Genomic DNA, 22,357 nt, shown 5'->3' on the forward strand with positions numbered 1-22,357 from the left:
GTCGATGGGCCACCCATAAATTAAGAAACATGATGTCAAGCAGAGGACAGAGTTCAAATATTGAAAGGACTATTTTGGCAATTGCTCTGTGAAGAGGAAGTTAGGAACTGCACAGGATATTAACTTTGATTTCCAATTCATATTTGAACCAACTTGGTCGCATCACAGCTGTGAGGAATGGGATGAACAGTGATCGATAAGAAATCAAGGTGGGCTACACATTGAGAGCAAGGTTCGGACGTTGAAGGTGGGGAGACCCCATTGGATTTCCCACATCCGAAGTCTAAGAACTCGGACATTGCAGCTTGGGAATGCGAAGTGATTGGGATGTGGAAAGACATCATTGGTGCAAAATTGAACTTGATGGCACCATGTGGATCTTTTGCCCCAGATCACCTCGCGGGTCCTATCCAAAGGCTGTGAAGGTTGGCCAGTTTAAAAGTTCAGGTAAAACACATCAGGGGCAGAGAATGCACATGTGGACAATGTACTGAGAGTAAGATTCAAAGTGTGCGTAGGAGAACCCATTGGATTTCAAATCCACAGCCTTAACCACTCGGCTATGAACTGGTCCATATTGCTTCCAAAAGAAAAGTCTCTGTAATGAAGAGATTCAATTGAAAAGTTATGAAGGGAAGAATTTCGAGCTCTTGAATCATTGGACGACCGAATATTAAGGACATTTTCCTTATAACAAGACACCTTGAAAACATTACTTAAGAAAGCACAGTTCCATCACTACGCTGTGAGCAGTGGGTTCGAACCATGAGTGGGAGACCCATTGGATTTCAAGCTACCCAATCTTACTCGGCAAAATCACAGCTCGTTTAATTTATTCCTGCAAAGAGAAATGTATTCAAATAAAATTCATCCGAATTGAAATCATTTTTTTCAGAAAGCAAATTAGCTATTTTCTGAGTGCTTCAGCAATCAATTGGACGGAACAAATTAAGAACATTGATGCTTTATGTGGGACATAGTTTAAATTGAAAAGGACTATTTTAGTACATTGCTCTGTAAGCAGGGTTATAAGTCCTGCAATAGGGAGACAACTTTGGATTTCCCAATACCTATTTGAACCACTTGGCCATCACAGCTGTGGGAATGCATGAACAGTGATCGATAGAAATCACAAGTGGGCTACGCTGAGAGCAAGTTGTCGACGTTGCAGTGGGGAGACCCCATTGGATTTCAAGGTCCAAGTTCTAAAGAACTTCAGACATTGCAGCTAGTGGGAATGCAAGTGAAGTGAGTGCGATTTGGAAACAGACATCATTGGTGCAAAATTGAACTTGTGGCACCACAAGTTGGATCTTATTGTCCCCAGACTGCCTCGTGTCCTATCCAAAGCTGTGAAGGGAACAATGAAGTTCAAGAAAAACACTGGGCAGAGAAATGCACAATGTGGACAATGTACTGAGAGTAAGATTCAAATGTGCGCCAGGGAGACCCAAATACTTTCAAATCACAGCCTTTAACCACTGCCAACTACGACCGGTCCATATTGCTTCCAAAAAGAAAAGTCTCAGAATAGAGAGAGATTAATTGAAAAGGTTATGAAGGAAGATCTTTCCTGAGCTCTTGGAATCATTGGAACCAACCCGTGCAGCGAGACTATTTTCACAAGACACCTTGAAAATATTAATAAGAAAGACAGTTCCATCACTACGCTGTGAGCAGGTTCGAACCATAGGGGAGACCCCATTATTTCAAGTCCAACGCCTTAGAACCACTCGGGGCCATCACAGCTTGTTAATTTATTCCTGCAAGAGAAAATTTATTCAAATAAATTATCCGAATGTTTGAAATATTTCAAGCAAGCTAAAAATTAGCTATTTTCTGAGTGCTTCAATCAATGGACGAGCCCATAAATTAAGGAACATTTGATATCAGTAGAGGACATAGTTCAAATTGTTGAAAAGACCTATGGCTTAGCATTGCTCTGTGCTAGTAGGGTTATAAACTGCACAGGGAGACAACTTGGATTTCAATTCCCATATTTGAACCACTTGACCTGGGCAGCTGTGGGAACAAAGGAACAGTGATCGTGGAGGAAATCACAAGTGGGCCAATAACGCTGAGACAGGTTCGGACGTTAGGAGATCCCTATTGGGATTTCATTCCAAGTCTAAAAGAACTCGGACATTGCAGCTGGAATGCAAGAAGAAGTGATTGGGATTTGGAAACAGACATCATTACAAAATTGCAAACTTGATGGCACCACAGAAGTTGATCTTATTGCTCAGATCACCTCGGGTCGATCCAAAGCTGTGAAGGTTGGCCAGTTTAAAGTTCAAGTAAAAACACTGGGCAGAGAATGCAAAATATGGACAATGTAATTAGAGTAGTAAGATTCAAATGTGCGCAGGAGACCCCATTGGATTTCAAATCCACAGCCTTAACTACTCGGCTACCTCGACTGGTCCATATTGCTTCAAAAGAAAAGTCTCTGTAATCAAGAGATTAATTGAAAAAGGTTCTGTAGGAAGAGTCTTTCCTGAGCTCTTGAATCAGTGGACTGCCGATACATAGGAATTGCTCCCTATCAAGACACCTTGAAAACAAATATTAAGAAAGACAGTTCCATCACTACGCTGTGAGCCAGGGTTCGAACTCGGAGACCCCATTGGATTTCAAGTCCAACGCCTTAACACTCGCCAATCACCTACAGCTTGTTATTTATTCCTAAGTAAAGAGAAAAATGTATTCAATAAATTATCCGAATTGAAATCATTTTCCAAGCAAGCTAAAATTAGCTATTTTCTGAGTAAGCTTCAAATCAATTGACGAGCCCATAAATTCAGGAACAATTGAGTAACAGAGACATAGTTCAAATATTGAAAGGACTATTTCAGCATTGCTCTGTAAGCAGGGTTATAAACGGTACAGGAGACAACTTTGGATTTCAATCCCATATTTGAACCACTGGGTGGCCATCAAGCTGTGAGATGCATGAACAGTGATCGATAGAAATCACAAGTGGGCTACACGCTGAGAGCAAGGTTGGACGTTGGTAGGGAGATATTGGATTTCATGTCCGGTCAGCAAGAACTCCGGACATTGCAGCTCAGTAGGAATCAAGTGGAAGTGATTGGGGATTTGGAAACAGACATCATTGGTGCAAAATTGCAAACTTGATGGCACCACAAGTTGATCTGTCTTGCCCCCAGATCACCTCGGTTTTATAAAGCTGTGAAGGTTGGCCGTTTGAGTTCAAGTAAAAAAACACTGGGCATGAGAATACATGTGGACAATGTACATAAGATTCAAAGTGCGCAGGAGACCCCTTGAATATCAAATCCACAGCTTAACTACTCAAGCTACCTCGACTGATCCATATTGCTTCCAAAAGAGAAAGTCTCTGTAATAAGAGATTAATAATAAAGAAGTTATGAAGGAAGATCTTTCCTGAGCTCTTGAATCATTGGACTGACCGATACATTAACGACATTTTCCATATCAAGACACGCCCAAGAAAATATTACTAAGAAAGACAGTTCCATCACTACGCTGTGAGTACAGGAGTTCGAACCTCTTGTGCGAGGGAGACCAGGCCCTTGATTTCAAGTCCAACGCCTTAACCACTGGCCATCACAGGTTAATTTATTCCGCAAGAGAAAATAGTATCAAATAAATTATCCAAATTGAAATCATTTTCCAGCAAGCTAAAAATTACTATTTTCTGAGTGTTCAATCAATGGACGAGCCCATAAATTAAGGAACAATTTGATGTCACAGAGGACATAGTACAAATATTGAAAGGACTATTTTAGCATTGCTCTGTAAGCAGGGTTATAAACTGCACAGGAGACAACTGGGATTTCGATCCCATATTTGAACCACTTGGCCATCACAGCTGTGGGAATGCACTAACAGTGATCGATAGAAATCATCAAGTGGGCTACACGCGAGAGCAAGTGGGTTCGGACGTTGGTGGGGGACTTATGGATTTCGTGTCGCGGTCTAAAGAACTCGGACATTGCAGCTGTGGGAATGCAAGAGAAGTGATTGGGATTTGGAAACAGAACATCATAAAGTTGTAAACACTTGAGTGGCACCACAAGATCTTATTAAGATTCCACCACATACCCGCGGTCTTATCCAAAGCTGTGAAGGTTGAAGCATGAAAGTTCAAGTAAAAAAACACTAGGCAGAGAATACACATGTGGACAATGACTGAGAGTAAAGATTCAAATGTGCGCGAGGGAGACCTCATTGGATTTCAACCAGCAGCCTTAACCTTGACTGGGCACCCTCTAAACGTCCACTTGCTTCCAAAAAAGAAAAGTCTCTGTAATGAAGAGATTATATTGAAAAGGTTGGTGAAGGAAGTTTCTTTCTGAGCTCTTGAATCATTGAACCGAACCCGATACATTAGGGACTATTTTTCCATATCAAGCACCTTGAAAATATTACTAAGAAAGACAGTTCCATCACTAATGTCAGAGCAGGGGTTCCTCGAACCTGTGAGGAGACCCCATTATTTCAAGTCCAACCTTAACCACTCCAGGGCCATCAAGCAGCTTTGGATTATTTTATTCCTGCAAAAGAGAAATTTATTCAAATAAATTATCCGAATTGAAAATCATTTTCAAGCAAGCTAAAAATTAGCTATTTTCTGAGTGCTTGAATCAATGGATCGAACCATAAAATTAAGGGGAACATTAGATGTCACAGAGGGACATAGTTCAAATATTGAAAAGACTATTTTAGCATTGGCTCCGTGGGCTAGGGGTTATAAACTGCACAGGGAGACAACTTTTAGGATTTCAATATCACATTTTGAACCATCGGCCAGCTGTGAGAATGATGAACAGTGATCGATCGAAATCGCCAAGTGGGCTTGCAGTGAGCAAGGGGTCGGACGTTGGGTGGGGAGACCCCATTGAATTCAATGTCCGTCTAAAGAACTCGGACATTGCAGTGTGGGGAATCGTACAGTGATTGGTGAGTTTGGAATAGAGATCCCATAGTGCAAAATTGTAAACTTGAATAGCACCACAAGTTGATCTTTTGCCCTGAATCGCACCTAACGATCCGTATCCAGAAAGCTTGCTTTAAAGGCCAGTTTTGAGTTCAAGAAAAACACTGGGCAGAGAATGCACATGTGTGGACAATGTACTGAGAGTAAGATTCAAAATGTGCGCAGGAGAGCCCCATTGGATTACAAATCCACATCCTTAACCACCTAACTACCTCGACTGGTCCATTGCTTCCAAAAAAGAAAAGTCTCTGTAAGAAGAGATTAACTGAGAAAGGTTATACAAAGTTCTTTCCTGAGCTCTTGAATCATTGGACTGACCCGATACATTAAGGAGACATTTTCACATATCAAGACACCTTTGGAAAACATACTAAGAAAGACAGTTCCATCTATACGCTGTGAGCAGGGTTTCGAACCATGGGAGACCCTGCGCTGGATTTGCCAAGTCCAACGCTTAACACCTCGCCATCACAGCTTGTTAATTTATTAATGCAAAGAGAAAATGTATTCAAATAAATTTATCGGAATTGAAATCATTTTCAAGCAAGCTAAAAAGTTAGCTTTTCAGGTGCTTCAATCAATGGACTAGACCCATAAATTCAAAGGAACATTTGATGCTACAGAGGAGACATAGTTCCAAATATGTGAAAGGACTATTTAGCTTGCTCTGTAAGCAGGGTTATAAACTGCAAAAGAGACAACTTTGGATTTAATTCCCACATTTGAACCATGGCCGTCACCAGCTGTGGGAATAGCATGAACAGTGATCGATAGAAATCTGCAAGGTGGGCTACACGCTGAGAGCAAGGTTGGACGTTGGTGGGGAGACCCCATTGGATTTCATGTCCGAAGTCTAAAGAACTCGGACATTGCAGCTGTGGGAATGCCGAAGTGATCGAGTTTGGAAACAGACATCATTGGTGCAAAATTGTAACACTGATGGCACCAAGTTGATCTTATTGCCCCAGATCACCCTCGGTCCTATCCAAAGCTGTGAAGGTTGGCCACGAAAGTCTGCCAAGTAAAAAACACTGGGAAAGGGAGGAATGCACATGTGGACAATGACTGAGAGTAAGATTCAAATGCGCGCAGGGAGACCCGGTGGATTTCAAATCCTAGCCTTGACCACTCGGCTACCTCGACTGGTCCATATTGCTTCAAAAAAGAAAAGTCTCTAATGGAAGAGATTAATTGAAAAGGTTATGAAGAGGAAGATCTTTCCTGAGCTCTTGAATCATTGGACTGACTGGATACATTGCGGACATTTTTCCATATCAAGAACCTGTGAAAACATTACTAAGAAAGACAGTTCCATCACTACGCAGTGGTAGGGTTCGAAACTCTAAGGAGACCCATTGGATTTCAAGTCCAATGCCTCAACCATGCACAGCTAATTATTTCTGCAATGAGAAATGTATTCAAATAAATTATCCAATTGAAATCATTTTCCAGCAAGCTAAAATTAGCTATTTTCTGAGTGCTTGAATGAATTGGACGAGCCCATAAAGTTAGAGACATTTGATGTCATGAGACATGTAGTTCAAATATTGAAAGGACTATTTTAGCATTGCTCTGTAAGCAGGGTTATAAACTGCACAGGGAGACAACTTTGGATTTCAATTCCATATTTGAACCACTTCGGCCATCACAGTGTGGGAATGCATGAACAGTGATGGAAGTAGAATCACGGGCCACACGCTGAGAGCAAGGTTCGGACGTTGATAGGGAGACCCATTGGATTCAAGTCATAAGATACTGGACACATTGCAGCTGTGGGAATGCAAGAAGTGATTGGGATTGAACTCGACATCATTAAGTGCAAACGTGTAAACTTGAGTAAACGCAGCAAGTTGATCTTGTCGCCCCCCAGATCACCTCGGGTCCCTATCCAAAAGCTGTGAAGGTTGGCCAGTTGAAAGTCTGGCAGAAAAACTTGGCTGAGAATTACATGTGGACAATGTACTGAGAGTAAGATTCAATAATGGAGGAGACCCATTGATTTCAATCCACAGTCTGCTACTACAAGCTTACCTCGACGTCTATTGCTTTCCAAAAAAAAGAAAAAGTCTCTGTAATATAGAGACATAATTGTAGTTATGAAGGGAAGATCTTTCCTGAGCTCTTGAATCTTGGACTCGACCAGATACATTGGAGGACATTTTCTATCAAGACACCTTGAAAATATTACTAAGAAAGACAGTTCCATCACTACGCTGTGAGCAGGGTTCGAACCTACGAGGGAGACCCATTGGATTTCAAGTCCAACGCCTTAACCACTCGGCCATCACAGCTTGATAGTTATTCCTGCAAAGAAATTTATTCGACAATTATCAATTGAAATCATTTTCAGCAAACTAAAATTAGCTATTTCTGAGTGCTAATCAATGGACAGGCCATAGAATTAAGACATTGATGTCACAGAGGGACATAATTCAAATATTGAAAAGACTATTTTAGCATTGTATATGGCAAGTTCTCATTGCTGGGGGTAACTGATTCATGCCCATATTTGAACCACTTAGCCATCACAGCTGGCAGGAATGCATGAACAATGATCGTCAAAGGAAATACAAGTGGGCTACCTTTGGAAGCAAGGTTGGGCGTTCGATGAGGAAGACCCTATTGATTTCATGTCGATCAAAAGACTGGACATTGCAGCTGTGGGAATGCAGAAGTAGTGATTGGATTGGAAACAGACATCATTGGTGCAAATTGTAAACTTGATGGCACAGAAGTTGATCTTTTGCCCGATCACTGGGACTATCCAAAGCTGTGAAGGTTGGCCAGTTTAAAGTTCAAATAAAAAAACACTGACAGAAGAATGCATGTGCTGGACCAATGTGCTAAAGAGTAAAGATTCCAAATGTGGGAGAGCCCATTTGGTTCAAATCACATCCTTAACCTGTTACCTCTGACGTCATATTATTCCAAAAGAAAGTCTCTGTAATGAAGAGATTAATTGAAAGGTTATGAAGAGTTCTTTCTGAGCTCTTGAATCATTGGACTGACCGTGCAGTAGGACATTTCCATATCAAGACACCTTAGAAAATGCTGAAAGACGGTTCATCACTACGCTGTGTGAGCAGGAGTTCGAACCTGCGGCAGGAGACTATTGGATTTCAAGTCGCGCCTTAACGCACCGGCCATCACGACATGATTATTAATGCAAAAATGTATTCAAATAAATTATCGATTCAAATCATTTCATTAAGCTACATTAATATTTCTTAGTCTTCAATCAATGAATACATAAATTAAGAACATTTGATGGCAAGGACTGGATTAACTCATTGAAGGACTATTTTAGCATTGCTCTGTAAGCAGGGTTATAAACTTTTTAGGAGACAACTTTAGTTCAATTCCCATATTTGAACCTTTGGCCATCACAGCTGTGGGAATGCATAGACAGTGATCGATAGAAATCTGGGCTACATGAGAGCAAGGTTCGGACGTTGGTGAGACCTATTGGATTTCATATCGAAATCTAAAGAACTCCGGACTGGCTGTGGAATGCAAGTAAAGTGATTGGGATTTGAAACAGACATCCCATTGGTGCAAAATTGTAAACAGTGGCACCAGGTTGATCTTTTGCCCGATCCTCAGTCCTATCCAAAGCTGTAGTTGGCCAGTTTAAGTTCAAGTAAAAAAACACTGGGCAGAGAGAATGCACATGTGGACAATGTACTGAGTAAGTCAAGTATGCGCAGGAGGCCCATTTAGTTCAAATCCACATCCTTAACCTCAGCCTGCTGACATCCTGTGCTTCCAAAAAAGAAAAGTCTCATGTAATAGAGATTAATTGAAAAGGTTATGAAGGAAGTTCTTTCCTGAGCTCTTGAATCATTGGACTGGCCGATACGTGGGACATTTTCCATATCAGACACCTTGAAAATATTACTAAGAAGAACAGTTCCATCACTCGCTGTGAGCAGGGTTGAACCCTCTGTGGGAGACCCCATTGGATTTCAAGTCCACTTGCTTAACCACTCGCCATCACAGCTTATTAATTTATTATGCAAAGAAATGTATTCAAATAAATTATCCAATTGAAATCATTTTCAAACTTATTAAAGTGGCAGCTATTTTACAGGTACTTCAATCAATGGAAGGCAAGCCCATAAATTAAGGAACATTTGATGTCTGCAGAGGACATAGTTCAAATATTGAAAGGACTATTTTAGCATTGCTCTGTAGCAGGGTTATAAACTGCACAGGAATAACTTTGGATTTCAATTCCATGTTTGAACCATGGCCCATCACAGCTGTGGGAATGCATGAACAGTGATCAGATGAAATCACAAATTGGGCTACTGCCTTCAGGGCAAGGGTTCGGACGTGGTGGGAGACATTTGGATTTCATGTCCGAAGTCAAAGAACTTCGGACATTGCGGCTGTGGGAATGCAAGTAAAGTGATTGGGATTTGAAACGGAGCATCATTGGTGCAAAATTGTGACTTGATGGCGCCCTGATTTGATCTTATTGCCAGATCCTCGTCCTATCCACAGCTGTGAAGGTTGGCCAGTTTAAAGTTCAGTAAAAAAACACTGAGCAGAGAAGTACATGTGGACAATGTACTGAGAGTAAAAGATTCAAATGTGCACAGAGACCCATTGGATTTCAAATCCACAGCCAACATTGTACTAAAACACTCAAACTAAGATCTGTGCTTCAAAAGAAAATCTCTGTAATGAAGAAGATTAGTGAAAGGATTGCAGAAGGAAGATATGCAGGCTCTTGGGTCATTGGACCCCAGCCGATACATTAAGGACACTCCATATCAAGACACCTTGAAAATGTACTAGAAAGACAGTTCCATCACTAAAACACAGGCAAGTTTAGAACTATCTTGTGGGGAGACCCATTGGATTTCAAGTCAGCGCCTTAACCACTAAAACCTGTCTGACTTGTTAATTTATTCCTGCAAAGAGAAATTTATTCAAATAATTATCCAATTGAAATGTTTTAAACAGCTAATTAGCTATTTTCTAGTGCTTCAATCGGTGAGCATAAGTCAAGGAACATTTGATGTCTGGGGACATAGTTCAAATATTGAAAGGACTATTTTAGCATTATCTGTAAGCAGGGTTGCAACTGCACAGGAGACAACTTTAGTTCAATACCCATCTTTGAACCATGCAGCCACTGCATCACAGCTGTGGAGAATGCATAGACAGTGATCGATAGAAATCATAAGTGGGCTACATGCTGAGCAAGGTTAGAGACCCAGTTGGTGAGGAGACCCTATTGGATTTCATGTCGAAGTCTAAAGAACTAGGACATTGCAGCTGTGGGAATGCCCAGTAAGTGATTGGGATTTAGGAAACAGACATCATTGGTGCAAGAATTGTAAACTTGATGGCACCACCAAGTTGATCTTTTTGCCCAGGATCACCTGGTCCTATCCAGCTGTGAAGGTTGGTAGTTTAAGGGTTCAAGTAAAACACTGGCTGAGAGAATGCATATGGACAATGTACTGAAGTAGATTCAAATATGTGAAGTCATTGGTTTCAAATCCACATCTTCTTTCCACTGTTTCTCTGACATCATGTGCTTTAAAAAAAAGTCTCTGTGAAGGTGGTGAGTTATGAAGAGTTCTTCCTGAGCTCTTGAATCATTGGACTGACCCGATACGTAGGACATTTTCCATATCAAGACACCTTGAAATATTACCCAGAAAGACAGTTCATCCTCGCTGTGGGCAGGAGTTTCGAACCTGCGTGGGAGACCATTGGATTTCAAGTCCAACGCCTTAACCACTCGACCATCACACTTTATTTGTTATTTAAAGAAATGTATTCAAATCAGTATCAGAGTGAAATCATTTCAAGCAAGCTAAAGTGGCCCTATTTTCAAATTACTTCCAATCAATGGGCGAGCCCATAAATTAAAGACATTTGATGTCACAGAGGACACCAGTTCAAATATTGAAAGACTATTTCTTTGTTGCTCTGTAAGCGGTTATAAACTGCACAGGAGACAACACATGATTCAATTCCATATTTTGAACCACTTGGCGCCATGCATGGGAATACGCCAGACAGTGGGTGAAAATCCCCAGTGAGGCTCTGCTGAGCAAAGTTGAGACGTTGGTGGAGACCATGGTTCATGTCCGAAGTCAAGAACTAGGACATTGCAGCTGTGGGATGATAAAGTGATTGGGATTTAGTGAACATCATTGAACAAATTATGACTTGTTGGCACCACAAGTTGATCTTATTGCCCCAGATCACCTCGGTCTATCCGAAAGCTTGAAGGTTGGCCAGTTTAAAGTTCAAGTAAAAAACATGGGCAGAGAATGCACCTTGGCCGGACAATGTACTGGTAAGATTCAAATGTGTAGGGGACACATTGATTTCAAATCTGGCCTTATACTCGGCTGCATAGACTTAGATCGTGTTGCTTCCAAAAAAGAAAAGTCTCTGTAATGAAGATTAATTGAAAAGAGTTATGAAGGAAGATCTTTCCTGAGCTCTTGAATCATTGGACTGACCGATACGGCAGGACCCATTTCTGCTCAAGACACCTTGGCTTATTACTAGAAGAACCAGGTTCATCACTCGCTGCTGTGAGGCAGGGTTAGAACCTCTGGGGCCATTGGATTTCAAGTCATGCCCAACCACTAGAGCCATCTGCTTTATTTTATTCATGCAAGAAATGTATTCAAATAAATTATCCAATTGAAATCATTTTCAAGCAAGCTAAAATTATTTCTTTCAAATTACTTCAATCCGTGGGAGCCCATAAATTAAGGAACATTTGATGTCACAGGACCCTTAGATTCCAAATATTGAAAGGACTGACACAGCATTGCTCTGCTTAGGGTTATAAACTGCACAGGAGACAACTTTAGTTTCAATTCCCATATTAGAACCACTTGGCCTTCAGCTGTGGGGAATGCATGAACAGTGATGGTAAATCACAGTGACTACCACTTTGAGAGCAAGGACCGGACGTTGGTGGGGAGACCCCATTGGTTCATGTCAGTCTAAAGAACTGGACTATTACAACCTGTGGGAATGCAAGTAAAGTGATTGATTTGGAAACAGACATCGACTGGTGCAAATTGTAAACATTGGCTGCCACAAGTTGATCTTATTGCCCAGATGCCTCGGTCCTATCAAAGCTGTGAAGGTTGGCCAGTTTAAAAGTTCAAGTAAAAAACACTGGGCAGAGAATGCACATGGACAATGTACTGAAGTAAAAAGATTCAGAAGTATAGCAGGAGACCCCATTGGATTTAGTCTGACCATACTCCAAGCTACCTCGACTGGTCATATTGCATGCCCAAAAAAGTCTGTAATAGAACATTAATTGAAAAGGTTATGAAGGAAGATCTCCTGAGCTCTTGAATCATTGGACTGACAGATACATTGAGACATTTTCCCTTATCAAGACACCTTGAAAACATTGCTAAGAAACAGTTCATCACTCGCTGCTGACAAGGGTTCGAACCTGTGGAAATTCATTGGATTTCAGTCCCAATGCACCAACCTCGTATCTGACTCTTTAATTTATTCCTGCAAGAAATGTATTCAAATAAATTATCAATTGAAATCATTTCCGGCAAGCAAAATTATTTATTTTCATTATTCAATCAATGGGCGAGCCCATAAATTAGAACATTTGATGTCACAGAGGACAGAGTTCCAAATATTGAAAAAGGACTATTTTAGCATTGCTCTGTATGGAGATTATGCAAACTGCCTGAGGAGACGCTTTGGATTTCAATTCCATGTTGAACCATGGCCATCACAGCTGTGAATGCAGACTATTGATCTGATAGAAATCCTGCAAGTGGGCTCTGCCGCTGAGGAAGGCAGAGTTGGTAGTGGGGAGGACTATTAGTTTCATGTCCGAGTCTAAGAACTAGGACATTGCAGCTGTGGAATGCAAGTAAAGTGATTGGGATTTGGAAACAGACATCATTGGTGCAAAATTGTAAACTTGATGGCACCACAAGTTGATCTTATTGCCCCAGATCACCTCAATTCTCTCAAAGCTGTGAAGGTTGGCCAGTTTAAAGTTCAAGTAAAAAACGCTGGGCAGAGAGTACATGTGGACAATGTACTGAGAAGTAAGATTCAAATGTACTTTTTTAGGGAGACCCCATTGGATTACAAATCCCCCAGCCTTAACACTCGCTACCTCGACTTGTCCATATTGCTTCCAAAAAAAGAAAAGTCTCTGTAATTAGAGATTAATTAAAGGATTATGAAGGAAGATCTTTCCTGAGCTCTTTGAATCATTGAATGACCATTGACCAGGACATTTTCCATATCAAGACTGTAGAAATATTACTAGAAAGACAGTTCGCTCTTTCGCTGTGAGCAGGGTTGAACCTCTTATGGAGATATTAGTTCAGTCCACGCCTTATTACTCATGCATCACAGCTTGTTAATTTATTCGCAAGAGAAATTTATTCAAAATAAATTATCGAATTGAAATCATTTTCAAACAATAAATTAACTATTTTTAAATTAGCCAATCAGTAAATGACCCATAAATTAAGGAACATTGATGTCACAGAGGACATAGTTCCGATATTGAAAAAGACTATTTTAGCATTGCTCTGTAAGCAGGGTTATAAGCTGAGGGGAGACAGCACTGGATTTTCAGCTACCCATATTTGAACCACTTGCCACATACAGCTGTGGGAATGTGAGCCGATCGATAGAAAATCACAGTGGGCTGCCGCTGAGAGCAGGTTGGACGTTGGTGGGAGGCCTATTGGATTTCATGTCGAAGTCTAAAGAACTCGGACATTGCAGCTGTAAGATCACAGTAAGTGATTGGGATTTGAAACAGACATCATTGGTGCAAAATTGTAAACTTGATGGCACCAAAGTTGATCTTTGCCCGATCACCTGGGGTCCTATCCAAAGCTGTGAAGGTTGGCCAGTTTAAAGTTCAAATAAAAAAAACACTGGGCAGAAGATACACATGTGGACAATGTGCTGAGGTAAGATTCAGAGTAATGGCAGGAGGCATTGGTTTCAAATCCACATCCTTAACCACTCGGCTACCTCGACTTGTCCATATTGCTTCCAAAAAGAAAAGTCTCTGTAATGAAGATTGGTGAAAAGGTTATGAAGGAAGTTCTTTCCTGAGCTCTTGAATCATTGGACCCAGCCGATATTAGGTTGTTTCCATATCAAGACACCTTGAAAATATTACTAAGAAAGACAGTTCATCACTACGCTGTGAGCAGAATTTAGATCTGCGCAGGGGGCTAATTAGATTTCAAAGTCCACTTGCCCCGCCCGCCACTCACGACATCACAGCTTGTTAATTTATTAATGCAAAAGAAATGTATTCAAATAAATTATCCGAATTGAAATCATTTTCAAGCAAGCTAAATTAGCTATTTTCTGAAATTACCTTAATCAATAGAACGAGCCCATAAATTAAAGGAACATTGATGTCACAGAGGACCTGGTTCAAATATTGAAAGGACTATTTTATTTATAAGCAGTTATAAACCTTTAGGGAGACAACTTTAGTTTCAATTCCCTTATTTTGAACCACTTGGCCATCACAGCTGTGGGAATGCATGAACAGTGATCGATGAAATCACAAGTGGGCTACACCCGCTGAAGCAAGATTCGGTGGTAGGAGACTGTTAGTTCATGTCCAGTCTAAAGAACTCGGACATTGCAGCTGTGGAATGTCTAAGTAAGTACAGTGGGATTTAGAAACAGACATCATTGGTGCAAAATTGTAAACTTGATGCTTCAGTTGATCTTATTGCCCCAGATCACCTAGGTCTATCCAAGCTGTGAAGGTTGGCCAGTTTAAAGTTCAAGTAAAACGCCCAGGTGAGAATGCACATGTGGACAATATACCTAGTAAAAGATTCAAATATATACTTGGGGGCCGTGGATTTCAAAATCCTGGCCTTAACCACTCGCTACCTCGACTTGTCATATTGCTTCCAAAAAAAGAAAAGTCTCTGTAATTAAGAGATTAGGTGAAAAGGTTATGAAGGAAGATCTTTCCTGAGCTCTTGAATCATTGGATGACCGATACATTAAGGACATTTTCCATATCAAGACACCTTAAAATGTTACTGAAAGACAGTTTCATACTCGCTGTGAGCAGAGTTGAACCTATGAGAGATATTGATTCAGAATCAACGCCTTAACCATAAGCCCATCTGTATTAATTTATTCCTGCAAATTTATTCAAATAAATTATCAATTGAAATCATTTTCAAGCAAGCTAAAATTAGCTATTTTTCGTGCTTCCAGTCATTAGATGAGCCCATAGAATTAAGGAACATTTGATGTCACAGAGGACATAGTTCAAATGTGAAAAGACTATTTTAGCATTGCTCTTAAACAGGGTTATAAACTGCACAGGGGCAACTTTGGATTTCCAATGCCATATTTGAACCGCTTGGCCATCACAGCTGTGGGAATGCATGAACAGTGATCGATACGAAATCACAAGTGAGCTACGCTGAGAGCAAAAGGATTCGGAGCGTTGGGTGGGAGACCCTGTGATTTCATCCGAGAGAATCTAAAGAACTGGACATTGCAGCTGTGGGAATGCAAGTAAAGTGATTGGGATTTGGAAACAGACATCATTGGTGCAAATTGTAAACTTGATGCTTTTGAAGTTGATCTTTTTACCCCCGATCACCTCGGTCCTATCCAAAGCTGTGAAGGTTGGCCAGTTTAAAGATTCAAGTAAAAAAGCACTGGAGCAGAGAATGCACATGGACAATGTACTGAAGTAAAGATTCAAATGTGCACCAGGGAGAGCCCATTGGATTTCAAATCCACATCATAACCACTCGGCTACCTCGACATCCCTTATTGCTTCCAAAAAAGAAAAGTCTCTGTAATGAAGGAATTAATTGAAAGGTTACGAAGGAAGTTCTTTCCTGAGCTCTTGAATCATTAGATGGGCCGATACATGGGACATTTTCCATATCAATGCCTTGAAAATATTACTAAGAAAAGACAGTTCCATCACTACGCTGTGAGCAGGAGTTCGAACCTGTGAGGAGACTACCCCCATTGGATTTCAGTCAGCGCCTTAACCGCAGAAGTATCACAACATTAATTATTAATACAAGAAGAAATGTATTCAAATAAATTATGAATTGGAAATCATTTTCAACTGTATTAAAATTAGCTATTTTCTGAGTGCTTCAATCAATGGGCAGACCCATAGTCAAGGCATTTGATGTCACAGAGGACATGGATTCAAATATTGAAAAGAGCTATTTTAGCACATTGCTCTGTAAGCAGGGTTATAAAGCTGCACAGAGCAACTTTGGATTTCAATTCCACATATTTGAACCACTTGGCCATCACAGCTGTGGGAAATGCATGAAACAGTGATCGATAAATCACAAGTGGGCACCCACGCTGAAACGAGTTCGGACGTTGGTGGGAGACCCCATTAGATTTCATGTCAAAAGTCAAGAACTCGGACATTGCAGCTGTGGGAATGCAAGTAAAGTGATTGGGATTTGGAAACAGACATCATTGGTGCAAATTACCTTTAAGCAGTGGCACCACAAAGTTGATCTTTATTGCCCCCAGATCACCTCGGTCCTCCCAGCTGTGGAGGTTGGCCAGTTTAAAGTTCAAGTAAAAACACTGGGCAGAGAATGCACACATCATGAACAATGTATTGAGTAGATTCAGGTATTGTAGGAGACCCCATTGGATTCAAATCCACAAGCCCTTTAACCCTCCGCTACCTCGACTGGTCCATATTGCTTCCCAAAAAGAAAGTCTCTGTAATGAAGAGATTAATTGAAAAAGGTTATGAAGGAAAGATCTTTCCTAGGCTCTGCGAATCATTGGACATGATACATTAGGATGTTTCCATATCAAGACACCTTAAAAATATTACTAAGAAAGACAGTTCCCATCACTACGCTGTGAGCAGGAGTTTCAAGCCTCTTGCGAGGAGACCCCATTGGATTTTCAAGTCCAATGCCTTAACCACTCGACCATCACAGCTTTTTTTAATTTATTCCTGCAAAGAAAATGTATTCAAATAATTATCGAATTGAAATCATTTTCCAACTTAAGCTAAAAATTAGCTATTTTCTGATCTTCAATGAATTGTGAGCCATAATTAAAGACAATTGATCTCTGAAGGACATAGTTCAAATATTGAAAAGGACTATTTTAGCATTGCTCTATGGCGGAGTTCTCAACTACTGAGAACAACTTTGGATTTCAATTCCCATATTTGAACCACTTGGCCATCAGCTGTGAATGCATGAACAGTGATCGATAGAAATCACAAGTGAGCTACGCTGGGAAGCAGAGTTCAGGACGTTGTTGAGAGACCCCATTGGATTTCATGAAGTCTAAAGAACTCGGACATTACATGTGGGAATGCAGAAGTAAAGTGATTGGGATTGGAAACAGACATCATTGGTGCAAGTATAAACTTAGTGGCACCACAAGTTGATCTTATTGCCCCCAAGAGTACTGGTCCCTATCCAAGCTGCAGGTTGGCCAGTTTAAAGTTCAAGTAAAAACTGGAGAACCCAGAGAATGCACATGGACAATGTACTGAGAGTAAGATTCAAATGTGTGGGAGGCCCCATTGGATTTCAAATCAGCCTAACCATCGGCTACCTCGACTTGTCATATTGCTTCAAAAAAGTCTGTAATTAGAGATTAATTGAGTTATGAAGGAAGATCTTTCTGAGCTCTTGAATCATTGGACCCCGGCCCGATACATTAAGGACATTTTCCATATCAAAGACACCTTGAAAATATTACTAAGAAAGACAGTTCCATCACTACGCAGGCAGAGTTCGAACCTGCGCAGGAGACCCCATTGGATTTCAAGTCAACGCCTTAACCACTCGGCCATCACAGCTTGTTAATTTATTCCTGCAAAAGAAATTATCAAATAAATTATCGAATTGAAATCATTTCAATAAAGCTAAAATATATTTTCTGGGTGCTTAATCAATGGGCAGCCATAAATTAAGGGACATTTGATGTCACAGAGGACATAGTTCAATATTGAAAAGACTATTACTAGCATTGCTCTGTAAGCAGGGTTATAAACACTGGGAATAACTTTGAGTTTTAATACCCATATTTGAACCACTTGGCCACTTCACAGCTGTGGGAATGCATGAACAGTGATCGATAGAAATCACAAGTGGGCTACGCTTCAAAGAGCAAGAGTTCGGACGTTGGTGGGGAGACCCTATTGGATTTCATGTCAGAAGTCTAAAACTCGGACATTGCAGCTGTGGAATGCCAAGTCAAGTGATTGGGATTTGGAAACAGACATCATTGTTCAATTATAACAGTGGCACCACAAGTTGATCTTTTTGCCCCGATGCCTAGGTCTATCCCAGAAGACTGCTTGAAGGTTGGCCAGTTTAAAGTTCAAGTAAAACACTGGGCAGAGAATGCATGTGGACAATGTACTGAGTAAAAGATTCAATGTATAAGAGCCCATTGGATTTCAAATCCACATCCTTAACCACTCATTTACCTGGAAGCTTGTCACATGTTGGCTTCCCAAAAAAAAGAAAAGTCTCTATGTGAAAAGAATTAATTGAAAAGGTTGAAGGAAGTTCTTTCTGAGCTCTTAAGATCATTGGACTGACCGATACATTAGGACATTACTCATATCAAGACACCTTGAAAATATTACTAAGAAAGGCAGAGTTCCATCACCTACGCGCACTGTGAGCAGGTTCGAACCTGCGCGAGACCATTGGATTTCAAGTCCAACGCCTTATGCCTAAATATCACAAGCATTAATTTATTCATGCAAGAGAAATGTATTCAAATAAATTATCGGTGAAATCATTTTTCAAACAAGCTCAATTAACTATTTTCTGAGTGCTTCAATCAATGGGCAAACCCATTAAATTAAGAACATTTGATGTCACAGAGGACATAGTTCAAATATTGAAAGGACTATTATTTTAACATTGCTCTGTAAGTTATAAACTGCACAGGAGACAACTTTGGATTTCAATTCCCATATTTGAACCACTTGGCCATCACAGCTGTGGGAATGCATGAGCAGTGATCGATAGAAATCACAAGTGGGCCGCACAAGCTGAGAACAGGTTGGACGTTAGAGGATACCCCATTGGATTTCATGTCTGAAGTCTAAAAACTCGGACATTGCAGCTCAATGGGAATGCAAGTAAAGTGATTGGGATTTGAAACAGACATCATTGGTGCTGGAAATTGTAAACTTGTTGGCACCACAAGTTGATCTTATTACCCAGATCACCTCGGTCCTATCCAAAGCTGTGAAGGTTGGCCAGTTTAAAGTTCAAGTAAAAAAAAACACTGAGAGAATACACATATGCACAATGTACTGAGTAAGATTCAAATGTGCGCAGGAGATTTGCATTGGTTTCAAATCCACAGCCTTAACCTCATTTCTCAATGGTCCATGTTGCTTCCAAAAGAAAAGTCTCTGTAATGAAGATTAATTGAAAAGGTTATGAAGGAAGATCTTTCCTGAGCTCTTGAATCATTGGTTTGTGATACATTAAGGACATTTTCTATCAAGACTGCCTTGAAAATATTACTAAGAAAAGACGGATTCCATCACTACGCTGTGAGCAGGGGTTCAAACCTTATAAGCGGGAGACCCCATTGGATTTCCAGGTCAGTATAGCAACCACTACGGCCATCACAGCTTTTAATTTATTCCTGCCAAGAGAAATGTATTCAAATAAATTATCAATTGAAATCATTTTCCAGCAAGCTAAATTGGCTATTTTCTGAGTGCTTCAATCAGTGTAGTATAAATTAGGGAACAATTGATGTCACAGAGGACATAGTTCAAATGTGAAGGACTATTTTAGCATTGCTCTGTAAGCAGAGATTTATAAACTGCAGAGACAACTTTGGATTTCAATTTATATTTGAACCCACTTGGCCATCACAGCGTAGGGAATCGCGAACAGTGATCGATAGAAATCCTGTAAGTGAAACTGCGCTGGAGGCAAGGTTCGGACGTTGGTAGGGAGACCCCATTGGATTCATGTCAAGTCAAGAACTCGGACATTGCAGCTGTGGGAATGCAAGTAAGTGATTGGGTTGGAAACCAGACATCATTGGTGCAAATTATAAACTTGATGCACCACAAGTTGATCTTATTGCCCCCAAGATCACTCGGTCCTATCCAAAGCTGTGAAGGTTGGCCAGTTTAAAGTTCAAGTAAAAGCATGGGCCAGAGAATGCACATGTGGACAATGTACCAGGGAAGTAGATTCAAATGTGCGCAGGAGACCCCCATTGGTTTCAAGTACAGCCTTAACCACACTCGGCTACCTCGACATCCCATGTTGCTTCAAAAAAGAAAAAGTCTCTGTAATTGGGAATTAATTGAAAAGGTTATGAAACGAATCTTTCCTGAGCTCTTGAATCCCATTGGACAGCCGATACATTGAGACCTTTCCATATCAAGACACCTTGAAAATATTACCCCACAAGACAGTTCATCACTACGCTGTGAAACGAGGAGTTGAAAACTACTTGGGAGACCCATTGGATTTCAAGTCCAACGCCTTAACACTCGTATACAGCTTGTTAATTTATTCCTGCAAAGAAATGTATTCAAATAAATTATCGAATTGAAATCATTTCAAGCAAGCTAAAAATTAGCTATTTTCGAGTCTTCAATCAATGAATAATTGCAATTAAAGACATTTGATGTCACAGAGGACATAGTTCGATAAATCTGTTTTAGCATTGCTCTGCAAGCAGGGTTATAAACTGCACAGGAGACCTTTGGATTTCAATACCTATATTTGAACCACTTAGCTGCATCTGCATTTGTAGAATGCATGAACAGTAGTGATAAAATCACCAAGTGAGCTGCACACATGAAGCAAAGTTCGGACACGTTGGTGGGAGACCCTCTATTAGTTTCATATGAAGTCTAAAGAACTCGGGACATTGCAGCTGTCAGGAATGCAGAAGTAAGTGATTGGGATTTGGAAACAGACATCATTGATGCAAAATTGTTAAGCGTGGCACCACAAGTTGATCTTTTTGCCCGATCACCTCGGTCCCATCCCAAGCTGTGAAGGTTGGCAGTTTAAGTTCAAGTAAAAAAACACTGGGCAGAGAATGCACATGTGGACAATGTACTTAGTAAAGATTTCAAATATGTTAAGGGAGAGAGCCCATTGGATTTCAAATCCACATCCTTAACACTAAGCTACCTCTGACTTATTCATATTGCTTTAAAAAAGAAAAGTCTCTGTAATGAAGGGGTGGTAGAAAAAGGTTATGAAGGAAGTTAACGGGCTCTTGAATCATTGGACTGACCGATACATTAAGGACATTTTCCATATCGGGCACCTTGAGAAATATTACTAAGAAAGACAGTTCATCACTTCCCACGTGAGCAGAGGTTGAACCTCGCTGGGGAAGCCATTAGTTTCGAGTCCAGCAACCTTGTGCCCAGCCATCACAACCCCAATTTATTAACGCAAAAATGTATTCAAATAAATTATCCGGTGAAATCATTTTCAAACAAGCTAATTAGCTATTTTCTAAATTGGCTTTGTCAATGGGCTGAGCCCATAAATTAAAGGAACATTTGATGTCTGAGGACCTCGTTCAAGTATTGAAAGAACTATTTTAGCATTTATATAAAACAGAGTTCTTAATTAAGAACACTTTAGTTTCAGTTTTATATTTGTTCCTCCCAGCCTTATTTTAGCTGTAGAATGCATAAGACAGTGATCGATGAAATCACCCGTGGAGCTGCTGGCTTGAGCAAGGTTTAGGGCGTTGGTGGGGAGACATTGGATTTCTGTAATCTGAAGTCACAAAGAGCCTAGGACATTGCAGCTGTGGGAATGCAAGTAAGTGATTGGGTTTTGGAAACAGACATCATTGGTGCAAAATTGTAAACTTGATGGCACCACAAGTTGATCTTATACCCCAGATCCTGCCGGTCCTATCCCAGCTGTGAAGGTTAATGGTTAAAAGTTCAAGTAAAACACTGGGCAGAGAATGCACATGTGCACAATGTACACTGAGTAAGATTCAAATGTATGGGGGCCCATTGGATTTCAAATCCACAGCCTTAACCACTCTGGCTACCATAGAAGCTGGTACATAGCCTTCCAAAGAAAAGTCTGTAATGAAATTAAAGAGTGAAAAGGTTGAAGGAAGATCTTTCACAGGCTCTTCCAGATTATTGGACTGACCGATACATTAAGGACATTTTCCATATCCAGACACCTTGAAAATGTTACAAAGACAGTTCCATCACTACGCTCGACAAGGTTTCCAAACCTGTGAGGCCATTGATTTCGTCAATGCCTTAACCATAAACCATCACAGCTTTTTTAATTTATTTCACTGCAAAAGAAATGTATTCAAATAAATTAT

The 22,357-nt window shown here is 40.5% G+C and overlaps 1 non-coding gene across 1 annotated transcript; it reads right to left on the reverse strand.

Moving 5' to 3' along the window:
* Positions 1 to 7,195: 7,195 nt before the first annotated feature.
* On the reverse strand, positions 7,196 to 7,275 carry trnas-uga. The gene has a single exon. It is a non-coding gene; the product is annotated as a tRNA-Ser (tRNA).
* Positions 7,276 to 22,357: the final 15,082 nt, after the last annotated feature.

The sequence above is a fragment of the Coregonus clupeaformis genome, unplaced genomic scaffold (assembly GCF_020615455.1).
Source record: "Coregonus clupeaformis isolate EN_2021a unplaced genomic scaffold, ASM2061545v1 scaf1808, whole genome shotgun sequence".
Lineage (NCBI taxonomy): Eukaryota > Metazoa > Chordata > Actinopteri > Salmoniformes > Salmonidae > Coregonus > Coregonus clupeaformis.